We start from the raw sequence: 15468 nt of genomic DNA on the forward strand, positions 1-15468 counted from the left end.
GTGGTGGGAGGGGGTGGCCGTGCAGCGGGAGGTTGGAACCGGTACAAACAGCAGCCTCTCCACCGCGGAGTTGGGATGCGGCTGCAGAGAGTTGCTTATGTAATAACTGCAGCAAGAGTTACAGGATTGCCTCGTAGAACAGCCTCCTGGCCTGTGTTAATCACCAGCAGTCTACAGTGAGGCTGGAGGCAGGAAACAAAGCGATGTAAGATTTTATTAAAGATGAGAAAATGGGGAGGGGGCGGGTATGCTCTTGGGGAACCACCGACTTAGGCAATAGAGATGGGTAGTCACGATAAATAGCAGGCATAATAATCCAGGAACAAATACAGGATGCCCAGCACAATTTGAATCTCAGATGAACAGTGACTTCTGGTGTGAGCCTGTCCCCCAGAATATTTGGGATGTACCAAACTAAGACCTCATTCGCTGTTAATCTGGAATTCAAGTGTCGTCGGGCATCTTGTATTTTTTTTTTAATTGTTAAATGTATTTCTTTCTGGCTGCACTGGGTCTTCATCGATGCATGGGCTCTCCTCTAGTTGCTGCGAGTGGGGGCTACTCTCACGGGGCGATGAGTGGGCCTCTCATTGCAGACACTTCCCTTGCTGCAGAGCACGTGCTCTGGAGCGCAGGCTCAGTAGTTGCGGTGAACGGGCTTAGTCGCTCCACTGCATGCCGGATCTTCCCAGACCAGGGATCAAACCTGCGTCTCCTGCATTGGCAGGCTGACTCTTTACCGTTGAGCCACCAGGGAAGCCCCCGTCTTGTATTTTTACTTGCTAAATCTGACAACTCTTGCCTCAGTAGAATTACCAATGACCACTTTTATTAGATCCATTGCTTTGCACTCTCATTTTGTCAAGGGCTTCAGGGACATTGTCTCCTTTAACCTGCACAAGCAACCTAGGGAGGCACTGTGTTTATTCCCATTTCATGGAGGAGTAAACCGAGGTTTATAAAGGTTCAACTACATGCCTGGTCTCTCACTCCATCTGTAAAGGGAGGATCCAGGCTTCACACCAAAGCCTGTCTGACTCCAAAAATTCATGCTCACGTTCAGTAATTTCTCCAACCTCTTCTGGTTGCTGATTTGGAGAAAGACCTCCAAGATGAAACGTGCCGAGGGTGGCTGTCCGTTCTCCTCAATGCAGATAAGCACTTGAGCTCAGAAATCCAGGCTGTTTAGGAAAGAAAAATGATAGTGCTCAGAAAACCATTTAGAAACTTCCTGGCATGCACGCCTGGCTTGCCACGGGGTCTGTGCCATGGGGCCTTGATGCCCACGTCAGGAACAAGACAACCCAGACCCCACTGTTTCCCCACTGGAGAGCCTCCTGCAAGAACCCTCCTTGCTGGAGAGCAAAGAACAGCCACCCCGCACAACATGTTTGTCATCTTCTCACTTTGAGGGCCCAATAAAGCTCAGTAAGAATCAGACATGGATAAGCTGCTGGTAATTTATGATTTAAGGCAGCATTGTGTAAAAATAGGCAATGAAACCAAAAGGCAATCAAACTCTATTGTCACATGGAGCGAGAGGCAAGAGGGACGTGATCTACCATTTGCTGTCAGCCTGCTCCATGCCTGAAACCTCATGTGTGTGTCTCATTTCACCCTCCCGGCTGTCAGCAGTGGGCCTCACTCATGTGTCTCTCCCTAAGACACAAAGTACCCCCACAGTCTGCTGTGGAAACAATGATTCTTTCACGAGAGCTCCTGATTTTCTGAGCCAGGACTCTGTATAGGAATTGGCTGGCTGGATCTCCCATTCCACGTGGCCATGGCTGGGATTCATGTAGTGGTGTTCCATCGGGGAGAGGGCTGTTCTGGGGGGTCTAAGATGGCTTTCGCCACATGCCCAGTGCCTTGTAGGGCTCAGCCGGGCTCTGGCATGGTAGTCTCAGCATGGTTGCACTCCCATAAGGCAGCTCCTCAGCAACAGGGCAGGAGCTCCTTGGCTTTTCTGAGCCAGCCCCAATGTCTTAGGGCGTCACGTCCGCTTACACAGGGGGAGCAGTCCCCCAGCCACCAGATTCACAGGGAAGAGCGTAGACTCTGCCTCTGGACGAAAGGAGGATGGGAATCGGAGCAGATATTAGAGCTGTCATGGGCCTTTGCTCTCTTCTCCTCCGCCCCCCACCCCCCCACCCCCCCCCACCCCCGTTTTAAATATTGTTTATTGGCATGCCGGGTCTTCCTTGCTGTGCTGGCCTTGCTCTAGCTACGGCAAGCAAGACGACTCCACAGCTGCGCTGCGCGGGCTTCTCACTCTGCTGGCTTCTCTCCCTGCAGAGCACGGGCATGTGGGCTCAGGAGCTGGGTGCACAGGCTCAGTTGCCCTGCAGCGTGTGGGATCTTCCCAGACCAGGGGTCGAACCTGTGTCTCCTGCACCGTCAGGTGGATTCTTAGTCACTGGACCACCGGGGACGTCTTGCTTCTCCATTTGACAAGTATGTTATTCCCCCAGACCTTTGTGTGGCCCAGTCCTCCTTACCCGCGAGGTCTCTTTCACGTGTCAGCTCCTTGAAGAGCTGCCCATTCTACAGCAGCGTCCCTGCTCCAACTCCTGTACGACTGTTTGCACATCGGTGCCCACGCTCTGCCGTCAGCTCGACAGTGCGTCTACCCACGAACGGCAGACGGCCCCTAGGGGCGTGGGCCCTGATTTGCTCAGCTCGCTCAGGGCTGTTTCCCAGTGCAGTGTAGAGACACACCAAGCACGTAGGTGACTCTGCGTGTAGAGCTATCACGTGAGTAAGGATGCCTGGCAGTACTGGGCAGTGGCCCAGGATTGGTGGATGCCGCCTCCTCCAGGGAGAATTCCTGGGATAACAGAGAATCCATTCATGTCTACCAGGCAGACCTGAATCATTCTCATTTTCCCTTGGCCCAGGAGTAAGGAGCAGAGCTGAAGAGTAGGTGGGAGACAGAAAAAGCTGTGCTCAGAGGCAGACCCTATTAGCGTCGGCCCGCCAGCTGGGCTCTGCGGTCCCCGTTACAGCCTTGGAGGGTGAGGCCGCCACGTGACTGTGGGCACACAGCAGCGCTCTGGAGCCCCCCGCCCCCCGCGCACGCGCACGGTCCTCATCCGTCTTCAATGGCCTTTTGAAGCCCATATGTTCCGTCCGCCCCGACTTCTGTTTATACTGGTGCAGAGTGAGGGCCGCTCGGATTCTGGGAGTTTCATGGGAAGGCATTAAATGTGTTTGGAAAATACTTGAAAGCCCAGCTGTGTGTGTTTTAGTTTTATATTTAGCCTTACATTAGAGACTCCATACACCTCAAGTCATAAAAAGGCACTGCAGGGGCTTACTTCTCTTCCAGTTCACTGGGGCCACGCACCTAGGTGAGATTTGAGTCTTTGTAATTTTTTTTTTCATTGTATAATTCCACGGTTTACTTCTGGCCTTCATGCTTTTAGAGGTCTCCTCCTGTGTTTCAGAAGGAAGTAACTGCTGTTGTTTTCGCTTGAATGTAGTAGAAAAGGGAGGTGGACAAAATATTAAAGAAAAGAAAGAGAAAACAGAAAAGAAGGAAATGGAGGTGGGTGGGCGAGAAGGAGAAACAGCATAAACGTGGACATTTTGGTGCCGGACCCTGTGCCGGACACATGGGCACGGTTAACCCTCTGCACCCCCTTGGAACAGGGGAACTGAGTCTTGGCTGGGCTGGGAAGCTCCCTGCCCTCCTCTGAGGCTCACTCTTTGCTCTCAGCATCACCTTGCTCTCTGCCTGTGGACCTGAGGCTTCCCGGCCCCCCTCACCCCTTCCCCCAGCTAAGGTCCCCAGGAGCCTGTCTCGGGCCCAAATCCACGGCTGCTTTGCTGAGCCGTGGGAGGTGAAGGAACGCCTAATTCCCCAGCATCATTTCCTACCCACCTAAGGGCAGAGGCACAAGAACCAAGCTCGCCTGTGGCCACGGGCAGAGGTCTCATGTTGGAGTGTCCCGGCAAGCTGTAGCAGAGTGCCGCAAAGTCACGGGCTGAGAACCACAGACACACGTCACCTCACGCTCCAGGGGCCTTGCTCTCTCTGCAGGACCTCACTCTCTCTGAAAATCCTGGGGAACATTCTTCCCCTCTCCTCTCTAGCCTCTGGTGTTTTCTGGCGCCCTTCGGCCTTTTTTGGTGCACAGGCAGTTCACCCCAAATATTCGCGGGGCTCTGGTTTAGTCTTTTGTTGCTGCTGTAATTAACTGTCACAAACCTAGGGCCTCCGACAAGCCGGATGTGTGATCGTACAGCTCTGTGTAAGGCAGAAGCCTAACACGAGCCTCTGTGGGCTGAGATTGGGGTGCGGTCAGGGCTGTGTCCCCCCGGGAGGCTCTTGGTAAGAACCTGTTCCCTTGTCCTTTTTACCTCATAGAGGCCTTCTGCTGGACTCAGGGCCCCCTTTGTCCGCCTTCAAAGCCAGTGACATCAGGCCAAGTCCTGCAAACCCTGCCATCCTTCTGACTCTCTGTTCAGACTCCCTTTTCCGCTCTTAAGGACCTTTATGATTCCATCAGATCCACTGGATAACCCAGGATAATCTTCCTATTTTAACGTCAGCTGATTAGAAACCATAGCTCTGTCTGCTTCTTGGATTTCCCTTTGCCATGAGACGTAACATGTCCACAGGCCCTCAGCATTAGGATGCAGACGTCTTGGGGGCCATTACTCTGCCTCCCACAGTCCACGTGTCACCCGTCAGGCTCTGTGCAGCAGTAAATGGCTCAGACAAGGCCCTATGCTCACAGAACTTACACGCTGGTGAGCATGAAGGGCAAAGGAGGAGGCAGCCGCACATCCCAGGAAGCGTCAGCGACATGGGTGAAACCAGCAAGGCAATGCGAGGGAGAATAATAACGGGGAGGACTCATAACCAGAATAATCAAGGCGAGCATCCCGAAGAACCCGAAAGCACGATAAAGGGCCATCGTGTCCGCTGGGGAAAGGTGTTCCACACGGAAGGACCAGAAAACAGTGGTTCTGAGGCCTTCAGAATAACCACTGGCTGCTTTCCACCGTCTGTCTTGGAGAAGGCGAGCCAGGATGGTGGTCAGTGGCGGTTGCAGTGATCTGGGGGAGGGATGACAAGGGCGGGCTGAATCATGCCCCCCAAGGGTATCTGTGTGCTGATCCCTGGGTTGCATGAATGTCTCCTCATACAGCAGAAGGGGATTCAGTGTGAGTCAGTTAAGGATCTTGAGATGAGGAGTGACGGGTGGTTGGGAGTGGGATGAATGTAATCACAAGGGTCCTTACAGCTGAGGCAGAGGGAGCTTTGACTACGGAATTAGGAAATGTGTTGATGGAACCAAAAGGCTGGAGTGACAGAGGGAAGGAGTCATGAGCCCAGGAGTACAGGCAGCCTCTGTAAACCCGGGAAGCAAGGGAATTGATTCTCCCCAAGAACGCCCAGAAGGACCCAGCCCTGCGCACACCGTGACGTCAGCCCGGCACACCTGATTTTGGCCTCCTGGCCTCCAGAAACTGAAGAGGATAACTTTGTACAGTTTTTCAAACCACTGAGTTTGTGTACTCTGTGATGGCAGCAGTAGGGAACTCGTGTGTCTTGCCAAGGGTGTGCTGTCGGATGGAGAGGAGGGACCCAGTTCCAGAGACCTTTGGGATTCAGTATTGGCAGGGCTTGGTCCCAGTGGGGTGGGGCAAGGAGAGGGGCAGAGGACTCAGGGTGAATCGGAGGTCCCTAACTTGCGTGCCTGAAAGGAGGACAGTGTTGCTGACTGAGATAGGAAGGAGAAGCAGAGGGAGCAAGGAGAGGTGAGTTTGGGGTGTGTCGAGATTGAACCAAGGGCGATGCCCAGCAGGTGCCTGAGATGTGGTTCTGGAGTTCAGCAACTTTGGGCTGAAGATCCAGCATCAGGCTGGGGTCCTGAAACACTGTAAGAACTGAATGAGCGTGTGTGTGAATGAATGAGTGAGTGAATTCCTTGGACTGGGGGCCCCGTTTCTTTGCTGGCTAGTGGCTGGGCACTGCTCGCAGCCCCTCCAGCCTGATCGCAGGTCCTTGCCACGTGGCTCCACCATAGATGCTATCGCAACATGACTGTTCGCCCCTCCAAGCCCACAGGGGTGTCTTAATCTCTGTCTTCAGGGAGGGCTCAGTTGCTTTTCAGGGGTCACCTGATTAGGTCTGGCCTGCCCAAGATCATCTCCCTTTGGATGAACACCAAGCTCACTGCTTCAGGACCTTAATTCCATGTGTGAAATCCATCCACCTCCGTTGGGAAGCATAATTGCAGTCTCAGGAGCTAGCTGTCCCCTATTTCTGGGTCTTAGCAGTTGAGAGAATTGTACGGGTGTATGTTGTAGGAGGTGGGAATCTAGGGGAGCCTTTTAGAATCCTGTCTCCCACAGTCTGTGATAGTCTCACATCACAGATGTTGAAACTGAGACTCAGAAGCTTAGTGCAACTTGCCCAAGGCCACTGAAGGACAGCTGGGCTTCAGGTCCAGGGCCATGATGCTTGCAGCATCAGGCTGGACGTCCCCTCCCCTTCCTCTCTCTCCCCTCTCCCCCTCCCCACTCCCTCATCCTCCACTTGAAGGCACTGACCTTGCTATTCGCCACCTCTGGAGGAGTGCAGGTGACTGCACCTGTCCCAGGCTTTGTCCTCCCGCCTCTAGAGCTTCCACCTGCATCTGGAGACCAGAAGGGAACTGAATGAGTGCCAGGAACTTCAAATGGAGCCACGCTGATGTAATGAACAGCACATGTACAGAGGGGCAAGCTCAAAATGTCCCCGACCTTCTCAAAAGCAAAACGAAACAAAAAAGGTATGGCTTGGCCAGGTATTGAGTCAGCTCCGTGACGTTAAGGCAGTTGTCCTGATTCAGGGTCAGATTTATTCACCAGTAAGCCTGTTTTAACTTGATTGCCAACAAGTCTTGTATTATTTGGAGGAATTGATGGAGCTGGCCAGGGGAGGTGACATAGCGGCCACCTCGCTCTTGCGGGACTTAGGAGGTGATCACGGTGGCTGCGCAGTAGTGATCACCTTGTGGGCTCCTTGGAGCTGTTTCATGAAACCAGGAATATGATGCGAATGCCGCGCACTGGAACACTGTGAATGGTTTGAGCTGTCTAGCCTCCAAGATTGTCCTGTTCTTTGTAGATGAATGCAGGGCTTATGGAGTCTGGGTGGCTGGGGCTGCTGCTCAAAGGGGGCTGTGGTTGTTCCACTCAGGTATTAAATATGCTGCTGCTGCTGCTGCTGCTGCTAAGTTGCTTCAGTCATGTCCGACTCTGTGCGACCCCATAGACAGCAGCCCACCAGGCTCCCCCGACCCTGGGATCCTCCAGGCAAGAACACTGGAGTGGGTTGCTATTTCCTTCTCCAAGAAAGTGAAAAGTGAAAGTGAAGTCGCTCAGTCGTGCCCAACTCTTAGCGTCCCCATGGACTGCAGCCTACCAGGCTCCTCCGTCCATGGAATTTTCCAGGCAGGAGCACTGGAGTGGGTTGCTATTTCCTTCTCCAATGCATGAAAGTGAAAAGTGAAAGTGAATTTGCTCAGTCGTGTCCGACTCCTAGCGACCCCATGGACTGCAGCCCACCAGGCTCCTCCGTCCATGGGATTTTCCAGGCAGGAGCACTGGAGTGGGATGCCATTGCCTTCTCCGTTAAATATGCACTAGTCTCTAACTGGGTGCTAAGAACTGGGTCAGGGCAGGAGAGAGTGGTTGAGTACAAAGGAAACCGTAGATACGGCTTTGGGGAACTTTCGCTGCAGACACCAGTCAGACCTTCATACAAAGAAATGTGGTGTTGCAACCCGGGTCCACGCTATACGGGAGAGGACCCCCCGAGACTGTTGTTGCTGTTTAGTTGCTAAGTGCTCTCCAACTCTTTCGCAACCCCATGGACCCCCATGGGCCGACCCAGCCCTCCATTCTTGTTTCTGTCTTTAAATCTCTCTTGCAGTTCCTCTCTTCCTCATCATACCCAAGAAAATTAACACTGTTCCAGTAATTGTCAGTCGTATTCAGATTTCCCCAGTTGTCCTTTTCGTGCTTTGGTTGCTGTTTGACCCAGAGCCCAGTTGAGAATCACCTTGCGTTTGGTTTTCATGACACTTGAGTCTCCCCCTACCTGGGCCTGCCTCTTTGCTGCCATCTGTCCTCATGACCTTGGCGTTTCTGAGTCGTCCAGGAGACCCTCTGGCTACCACGTTGAGGTTCACCATCACGGCCAAGGCAGGCAGCAGGGAGTTCCTCTCAGCCGGCAAGGTCCAGGGGGCCTTCTGCAGGGAGTGGGCGTCTTCCTTCCCTGCTCCATCCAACGCGGCCGCCGCTCACCACTCCAGAGGACTTGGCGTGGGGCCGGCACGACGGAGCCTCTGCATTTTAATTATGTCTCGTTGTGATCAATTTCCAGAGCCACCGGGGCCCAGTGGCCACTGTGCTGGGCCGTGCAGCTTCACACCGAGAGATGGCTGTGTTCAGTCGCTGATTATGGGAATGAATGGTGTGGTGGGGGGTGCTGGAGTTGCAGGGGAAGTCCAGGCCGAAGACATGGTGCGTGCAGAGAGCTACAGGGTCCACAGGACAGGAAATAACGCTGCCGGCTGCTAAGCCGGCGGCCAGCCAGCCCCTGGGATATAGTCGGCCGCCGTTCAGCTCCAAGTCCTCTTTTCCTCCAGGTCACACGCCTCCAGCATGGTGTACAGTGGAAGGAAGGCATAAGGCAAGCGGCACCAGCCAGCAGGCCCTTGATGGCCCTGCATCAGCGCTCCGTCAGCTACCCACCTGTCTGCGTCCTCTGCTCCTGCCCTGCCCTCGGGGCACTCTGCATCTGGGGTGCAGGGGGAGCCCATCCCTGCCTCCTCCCGGGGGATGGGCACCTCATCTGTCCTCCTTGGGGTCCGCTTAGCCCTCAGGTTAAGGGAGTAGGGAGAAGGGGATTGATGTGTCTGACTGCGCAGATCCGCTCCCACCCCCACCTTGTCCCTCCTCAGTTCTGGTGACTCTTTATCTTCCCTGGAGTTGTCTTTTTTCTCTTTTTTTTTTCCTTTTTAACTTCCTCTTTGTCTCAGTGCAGCTTTCTTGAGTAAAATGCAAGGTTTCCATCAAGTAACTCAAACCTCCGTCATCAGTCACGAGCTCATCCTATCCACGGTGTTGGCGACCAGGGATACTGCCTGTTATTTTGGTTCCCACCTGTCCTCACTTGTCCCGCTCTGCCAACTTGCTGAGGGTTAAGGCTTGCGGCTCCAGGGTCTGTGTCTCCCCCCAGGCTGGCGGGTGGATGTATTAGTCCACCGAAGTTGACTTGGAGAACCAATCTGAAGTCACATGGGAGCTCCCGGAAACAAAGCCACTGCAGGTTCATTTGTGACTTTTATCATCCCATTTCTTCCTTTTTTTTTTTTTTAGCCAAATTGCCTGCTCCACGAGAAAGGCAGGGGTCCTCTTTATCCCCCTCTTTCATTCTTGTGCTGCCTGCTTCCCAGGTGTTTATAATCACATATTTTTTATTGGGTTTCTGGGTCCGGTGGCATGAGCCACACACCTCCTCCACAGGGAAAAGAGGATGCTGGACAACCTGTAAGGATGTTTCCCCCTCGTCCTTTGTCAGCTGGCATGCGATCTGCTCCCTGGGCAGTAATTTACCACCTGTCAATTTCCAAGAGCCCCCAGGGAGCTGAGCAATCACCCGCATTTCCTCACTTCGACTCAAGTTGGGTCTTGGAGCTGGCAGAGACGGAGGTCTCTTCCTGGGAAGACTCGGTCCTATTTCAGGGAGGCCCTGGATTTTGTCAATCTTGATAGGTGGTCATGGGAGGGGTTGTTATGACACACGGGGCTGCACACGCTGTGCCGGCATCATGATTTATCCCCAAAGATGCTTTCCTGGGGAGGGTTCCACCAGCCCTCGGGCACTGACACGTTATGAATGTTTTCCTGTCTTCTACGTCTCCAAACGGAAACACGCTTTGGAGCCTTTCAGTGTTCTCAAGATGTCTGTGTTTTCCTGGATCACCCCTCAATTTTCCATGCTTTGAGGGGGAAAAAATAATAAATGTTGCTCGTGCACAGCGCTCAGGGAATCCAGAAGTAGCTGCAAATCCTTCTAAGGTTTTGCAGCTGCCCAGGTGTTTTCACCTGGAGCATCCTTGACTTGGCAAAAGCGTCCCAATTCCTGGCCATTGCTTACTGAGCAACTCCTGAATTCCCGAGACTTCTGCTTTACAGCTTTCCTTCAGAGGAGATGCTACTATTCTAATCCCAGAGGTGGGAGAACTGAAGTACAGAAATTAAATCACTTTCTTCACTTGTGCACAGCCAGCAAGTGGGTTCTAATAAGGGTTTGTCTGATTCCAGTGTCCCACGGTATATTCTTATTTCTTTCTAGCGCCTACTTTTGTTCAACATGCACCTGTGTGTTTGTTCACGCTAAGTCACTTCAGTTGTATCTGACTCTGTGTGACCCTATAGACTGTAACCTGCCAGGCTCCTCTGTCCATGGGATTATCGGGGCAAGCATGCTGAAGTGGGTCGCCTTGCCCTCCTCCAGAGGATCTTCCCCACCCAGGGATGGAACCTGTGTCTCTTACGTTTCCTGCATTGACAGACAGGTTCTTTACCACTGGCGCCACCTGGGAAGCCCTTGTTCAAAATACATTTATCCAGTTCTCTTTTACAAGTCCTTATTTTGTGCCAACTGTTCCGGCAAGTGTTTATTTAGGGAATAACCATGGTTGCCCCCAGGGGGAGGCTGTAAGGCTTCGTGAGGAAGAGGAGAAAGATGTATCCTCCGGTCAAAGGCACTGCAAGTGATCAAAGACAGAAAGGCAGAAAACGGATGACCAAGTGGCACCGGTCCCCCTAAATCTGATGGATAAGAGGTCATTGGACGCTCTGTGTTTTGTGGTTGGATGGTTATGGTATGCAGCCCCTTCCCTGGGTTTCTGCTGTGTTCTGGGTACAGACTTCTGGCCTTGGAGGGAGAACAGGGCATGGATCATGGGCCTCATAGCTAAGGAGGAAAAGCAAGACTTTGGAGCCAGACGAATGTTCACTTCAAAATTCCAGTTTTTGTGTTTTTCCAGCTGTGTGATCTTCAGCAAGTTAGTTGATTTTTCTTGAAGTTCCTTCTCCCTTGCTTGTAAAATAGGGATGTTTATTTCCTTTCAAGCAGCCTTGTGGATTCAAGAATTTCTGAGTGTCACCTGCCTAGTAGGTCCTTGGTAAGCATCAGTTTCTTGGTTTTCCTTCCAGTGAGCAGTGAGTTTCCCTGGAGTAAACCCACAGCAGATGGACAGCGAAGATGCCCCCAGGAAGAGGCTCAGCTCGGCTCACGGCTTGCTGGTTGGGTTTGGTATTTTCATCTACAGCAAGAGCTGGAAACACGAGGTGCCATGAGATGCTTCTCTGTATTTTCCCCATTTCCAAGCTGTCTTTTAAATATTCGGATGAAGCCGACCATCATATCAGAAGGCCCTGAACGTTGGAGAAAGAAAGGCTTTACTAGCAGGGACTGAAGGTTTCTGTAACACCACCTACCCCACTGTGGTGTGATGAAGTATCAGGGATGCTGTCTTCCCATTGCGGTTGAAGCTGCTCTTCAGCTCCCCGCCCCCCCCCCCCCGTGTCTGCCCCCGGAGAGGGGCAGAGGTGCAGTCACGTTTAGGAGGTTCTTATTCCCTGCATCCTCTTCCTGCCTCATGCCCATTCTCTTTCCCATGAGCAGGAACTTCCTGTTTCTGATCTTGCCTTCTTCCCCAGACTCCAGGCCCGCCTTGGCCCATCCAGTCATTCTTAGATGATGGCCTTACCCCCTGCTTTTCAAAAGGAGCTTCAGGTCACGTGGCCCGACTTTCAGTGACGTGCCCCTTTTCCATCTTGGTATCTCTTCTCATCCTCTCACTGTTTTATCTTTTCCCAGACTGGCTCCTACTCTCCCAGGCTTCGTGGTCAGCGTGGCCTCTCCGCAGGGCCATGCCCAGCAGTCAGTCCCCTTCCTCGTGTTTGGTGTCCCTGCTTTCCTGCTCCCACGTCTCCATCCACGCTCATCCCCGCCGCCACCGTCTGAAGGAGTCCTCGTTCGACCCATGGCCTTCTGGAGCAGTGGGCCTGTCACCTGGCCTTTGGGGTTTGGAGGCCTCAGAGCAGTCACCCCAGTACTCTGAAAATGGACCCAGTGGCTCGTGTATTTCTTCTCAAGGGGTGCTTGTCCTCAGAAACCTGAATTTTGGACCCCCTTACCTCCGAAGCTTATTAGAAAGAGTAACGTAGACACTGACATTAACCACAGGCTGAGTTGGTAGTTTGCCTCTAGGTTTCCTGTCTGATTAGCTGTCCATCCACGCCATGCCTGGTCCACAAAACTTGGAGGTGGCCTAGGGCAGGGGTCAGCAAACTGTTTCTGTGAAGAGCCAGATAGTAAATTTGTGTTTCAGACCTGGCAGGCCATGTGGTCACTGTTGAAACTGGTCAGCTCTGTCCTGGTAGTACAAAAAAAGAGCCATGTGTAAATCAGTAGGTCAGATTGTATTCCAATAAAACTTTATTCATGGACACGAAAATTTGAATTTCGTGGGTGGTTGGGGTTATGTTCTTCTTTTGATTTTTGTTTATTTACTCAGACAGTAAAGAATCCACCTGCAGTGCAGGAGACCCACGTTTGATTCCTGGGTGGGGAAGATCCCCTGGAGGAGAGCAGGGCAACCCACTCTAGTATTCTTGCCTGGAGAATCCCCATGGACAGAGGAGCCTGGGGGGCTACAGGCCATGGGTCACAAAGAATCTGACACGACTGAGCAACTTTCACTTTCCCCCTGTCTGCTTAGCAAAACATTTTTAGACTGTAACAAATAGACTGGTGATCTGGATCTGGTCTGTGGGTCATCACTTGCTAAAAAGTAATCTAGAGATAGAAAAGATGTCATAAAGTATTTGTAGAAATAAAAACCAGGTAAAATGAACTAGAGTGCGTATTTAGGCTGCAGTATGCCAAAACATTGCGTTTGCACTAAAGGGTTGGCTCTGAGTATTCTGGTCCTGTCCTGTGCGTGCACGCTCAGTTGCGTCAAACTCTTTGTGACCCTATGGACTGTGTAGCCCGTCAGGCTCCTCTGTGCATGGAATTTTCCAGGCAAGAATACTGGAGAGGGTTGCTGTTTACTTCTCCAGAAGAATCTTCCTGACCCAGGGGTCAAACCTGCATCTCTGGTGTCTTCTGCATTGACAGGCGGGTTCTTTACCCGATGAGCCACTGGGGAAGCTCGAGTTTCCTGGTAGTCAGAGCAAAAAGGGAAACAAAAATCAGTCATGTGTTCTACCTGCCACTCGGGCAAAAAGATGTCAATTTCTCGTGAGAGGCAGAGTTCTGGATTAAACATGGTGAAGACCTTTGATTTCGTTTCCATCATTGAGCTCTCACCTGCTTTGTCCTCGCCAAGGCTAATCTCAGAATGTTTGCTCCACTATGTAAAACCAACAATCAACCATTTTCTGGTCATTGTAATGGCATAAATTACATCTGATAGTTGTTAATTAAATACCTAGGCACCAAAGCCAAATAGTGCTCCGTAAACATTATGATTTGTCAGTAATCAATGTGATTTGTATAATTTGTGAGTGATCAGATACTTGATCCAAAAGCCGATTATTGACTCCCATGCCTATCTTGGGAGAAATTGCCACTTGGTCTGTGTCTACACAGACCCACGAGGAGAAGGGATTTGACAATGGTCTGATTAATTGAATCGGTGGTTCGGGGGAGTGGGCTGTCCGTATTGATCCAATTAAATAGATAATTGTCAGAATCGAGGTCATGTCTATAAGCCGCCACCACTTCAAAGCCAAAGAGATTGTTTCAAATATATGACGCTCACCCGGTCAATGCAGGCTGCCTCCTCCACAGGAAATCAACCAGAAAGTGATTGATTCTGGAGAGCTATAAACTGGGGTCGGTCCTATTTTCAGCAACCAGTTATGTGCTAAATACAGTGCTTTGAATTTTTATTTTTTTGTTCCCCATAGACCCAAGGGCGGTATGATTCATTATGCAAATAAGGGGAATGGAAATATCCAAATCAAAAGTTGGAATGACACAAGGCTCAAAATAGCCCCTTCGGGGCTGGGGGGAAGTAGAGAAGAAGACAAGCTGATATCCTGCATTTCTCTGAGCTAGGGAGCAGCCCCTTGTGTGTGGGGTAAGCTAGGGGCTGTGCTCTGGAAAGCTCAATTGTTCTGCAGATAGCCCGAGGGGCAGACTCCAGCTCTCAGAGGTCAAGAGGAAAGAGAAAAGGTAGAAGACTTGAGTTTAATTTCTGCCGTAGACTTAAAACCGAGCCCGCTACCAACTAGGTGACGGTTTCAGGCAAGTCAGGCAACCTCTCTGATCCAGTGTTCTCATATATCTAACAAGGGTGTGTACACTTAATTCACAGGGTGATTCTGTACTTACTCATATAGCTAATAAAGGTGGTGGTGTTCAGTCGCTCAGTCGTGTCCAACTCTTCGCGACCCCGTGGACTGCAGCACGCCAGGCTCCCCTGTCCTTCACCATCTCCCAGGGTTTGCTCACACTCATGTCCATTGAGTCCGTGATGCCATCCAACCATCTCATCCTCTGTCGTCCCCTTCTCCTCCTGCCTTCAGTCTTTGCCAGCATCAGGGTCTTTTCCAGTGGGTAATTCTGGCTACACCAAGCACACAGTCCATGTTGGTTAGCCTCCCGCTTCTCTACTGACCCCACAGAGGAGAGGAACTAGCCACTAGGATTTCTCGTCTGAGACTTGGCAACAGGCCCGCCTTTCTTATCTCATCTGCACTGTGTATTCACAGTTGGTATTCACGAGACGACTGATGAACGCCTGTCCCTTCTTAGCTGCACCACCCAGAGCAAGAACGTAATCTCTCTGTGCTTCGGTTTTTTCATGTGTACAGTGGGGATGATAATGTTACCCACCAGGCTTCCCTGGTGCCTCTGTGGTGAAAGAACCCGACTGCCAATGCAGGAGATGCATGTTTGATCCCTGGGTCAGGAAGATCCCTTGGAGAAGGAGATAGCAACCCACGCCAGTGTTCTTGCCTGGGAAATCCCATGGACAAAAGGAGCCTGGCAGGCTGAAGTCCTTGGAGTTGCAAAAGAGCTGAATTCAACTTAGAGACTAAACAACAACAAATGTTACCCACCACCAGGTGGTAAGGAAGACTAAATGCATCAGTAATACAAGTACAGCTTTAAAAGACAGGCCAGGCACGGTAGAAAGCCATCTACCGACATTAGCTGTTATTATCATCCTTTTCATTAGTGAACCGTTGTTCCAGTTTGCTGGGTAGGAAAAGGGGAGATGGGCAGAGAGACATTCCCTACAAACGAGGTTAATAAGATCAAGACACTAAGGAAGAGAAGGCGCTGTGAATCGTGTGACGCTCCCTGCAGGTGTAAGGGAAGGGCGTTGCCTCTTCCCACGCATCCCCTGGATTCTTCTTTGTGCCCACCATTTTGGA

General features: G+C 51.6%; 1 protein-coding gene and 1 long non-coding RNA gene across 3 annotated transcripts in view; one reads left to right on the forward strand and one right to left on the reverse strand.

Moving 5' to 3' along the window:
• The window catches only part of WWOX (WW domain containing oxidoreductase), a 914788-nt gene that overhangs the window by 733146 nt on the left and 166174 nt on the right, over positions 1-15468 (forward strand). The gene's annotated exons all lie outside the window — the stretch shown is intronic.
• On the reverse strand, positions 197-14752 carry LOC138418373 (uncharacterized). The gene is made up of 3 exons (XR_011248525.1): positions 14420-14752; positions 6565-6650; positions 197-1181 (listed from the first exon to the last, which is right to left on the reverse strand). It is a non-coding gene; the product is annotated as an uncharacterized lncRNA (long non-coding RNA).

Source organism: Ovis canadensis, chromosome 14 (genome assembly GCF_042477335.2).
Source record: "Ovis canadensis isolate MfBH-ARS-UI-01 breed Bighorn chromosome 14, ARS-UI_OviCan_v2, whole genome shotgun sequence".
NCBI lineage: Eukaryota > Metazoa > Chordata > Mammalia > Artiodactyla > Bovidae > Ovis > Ovis canadensis.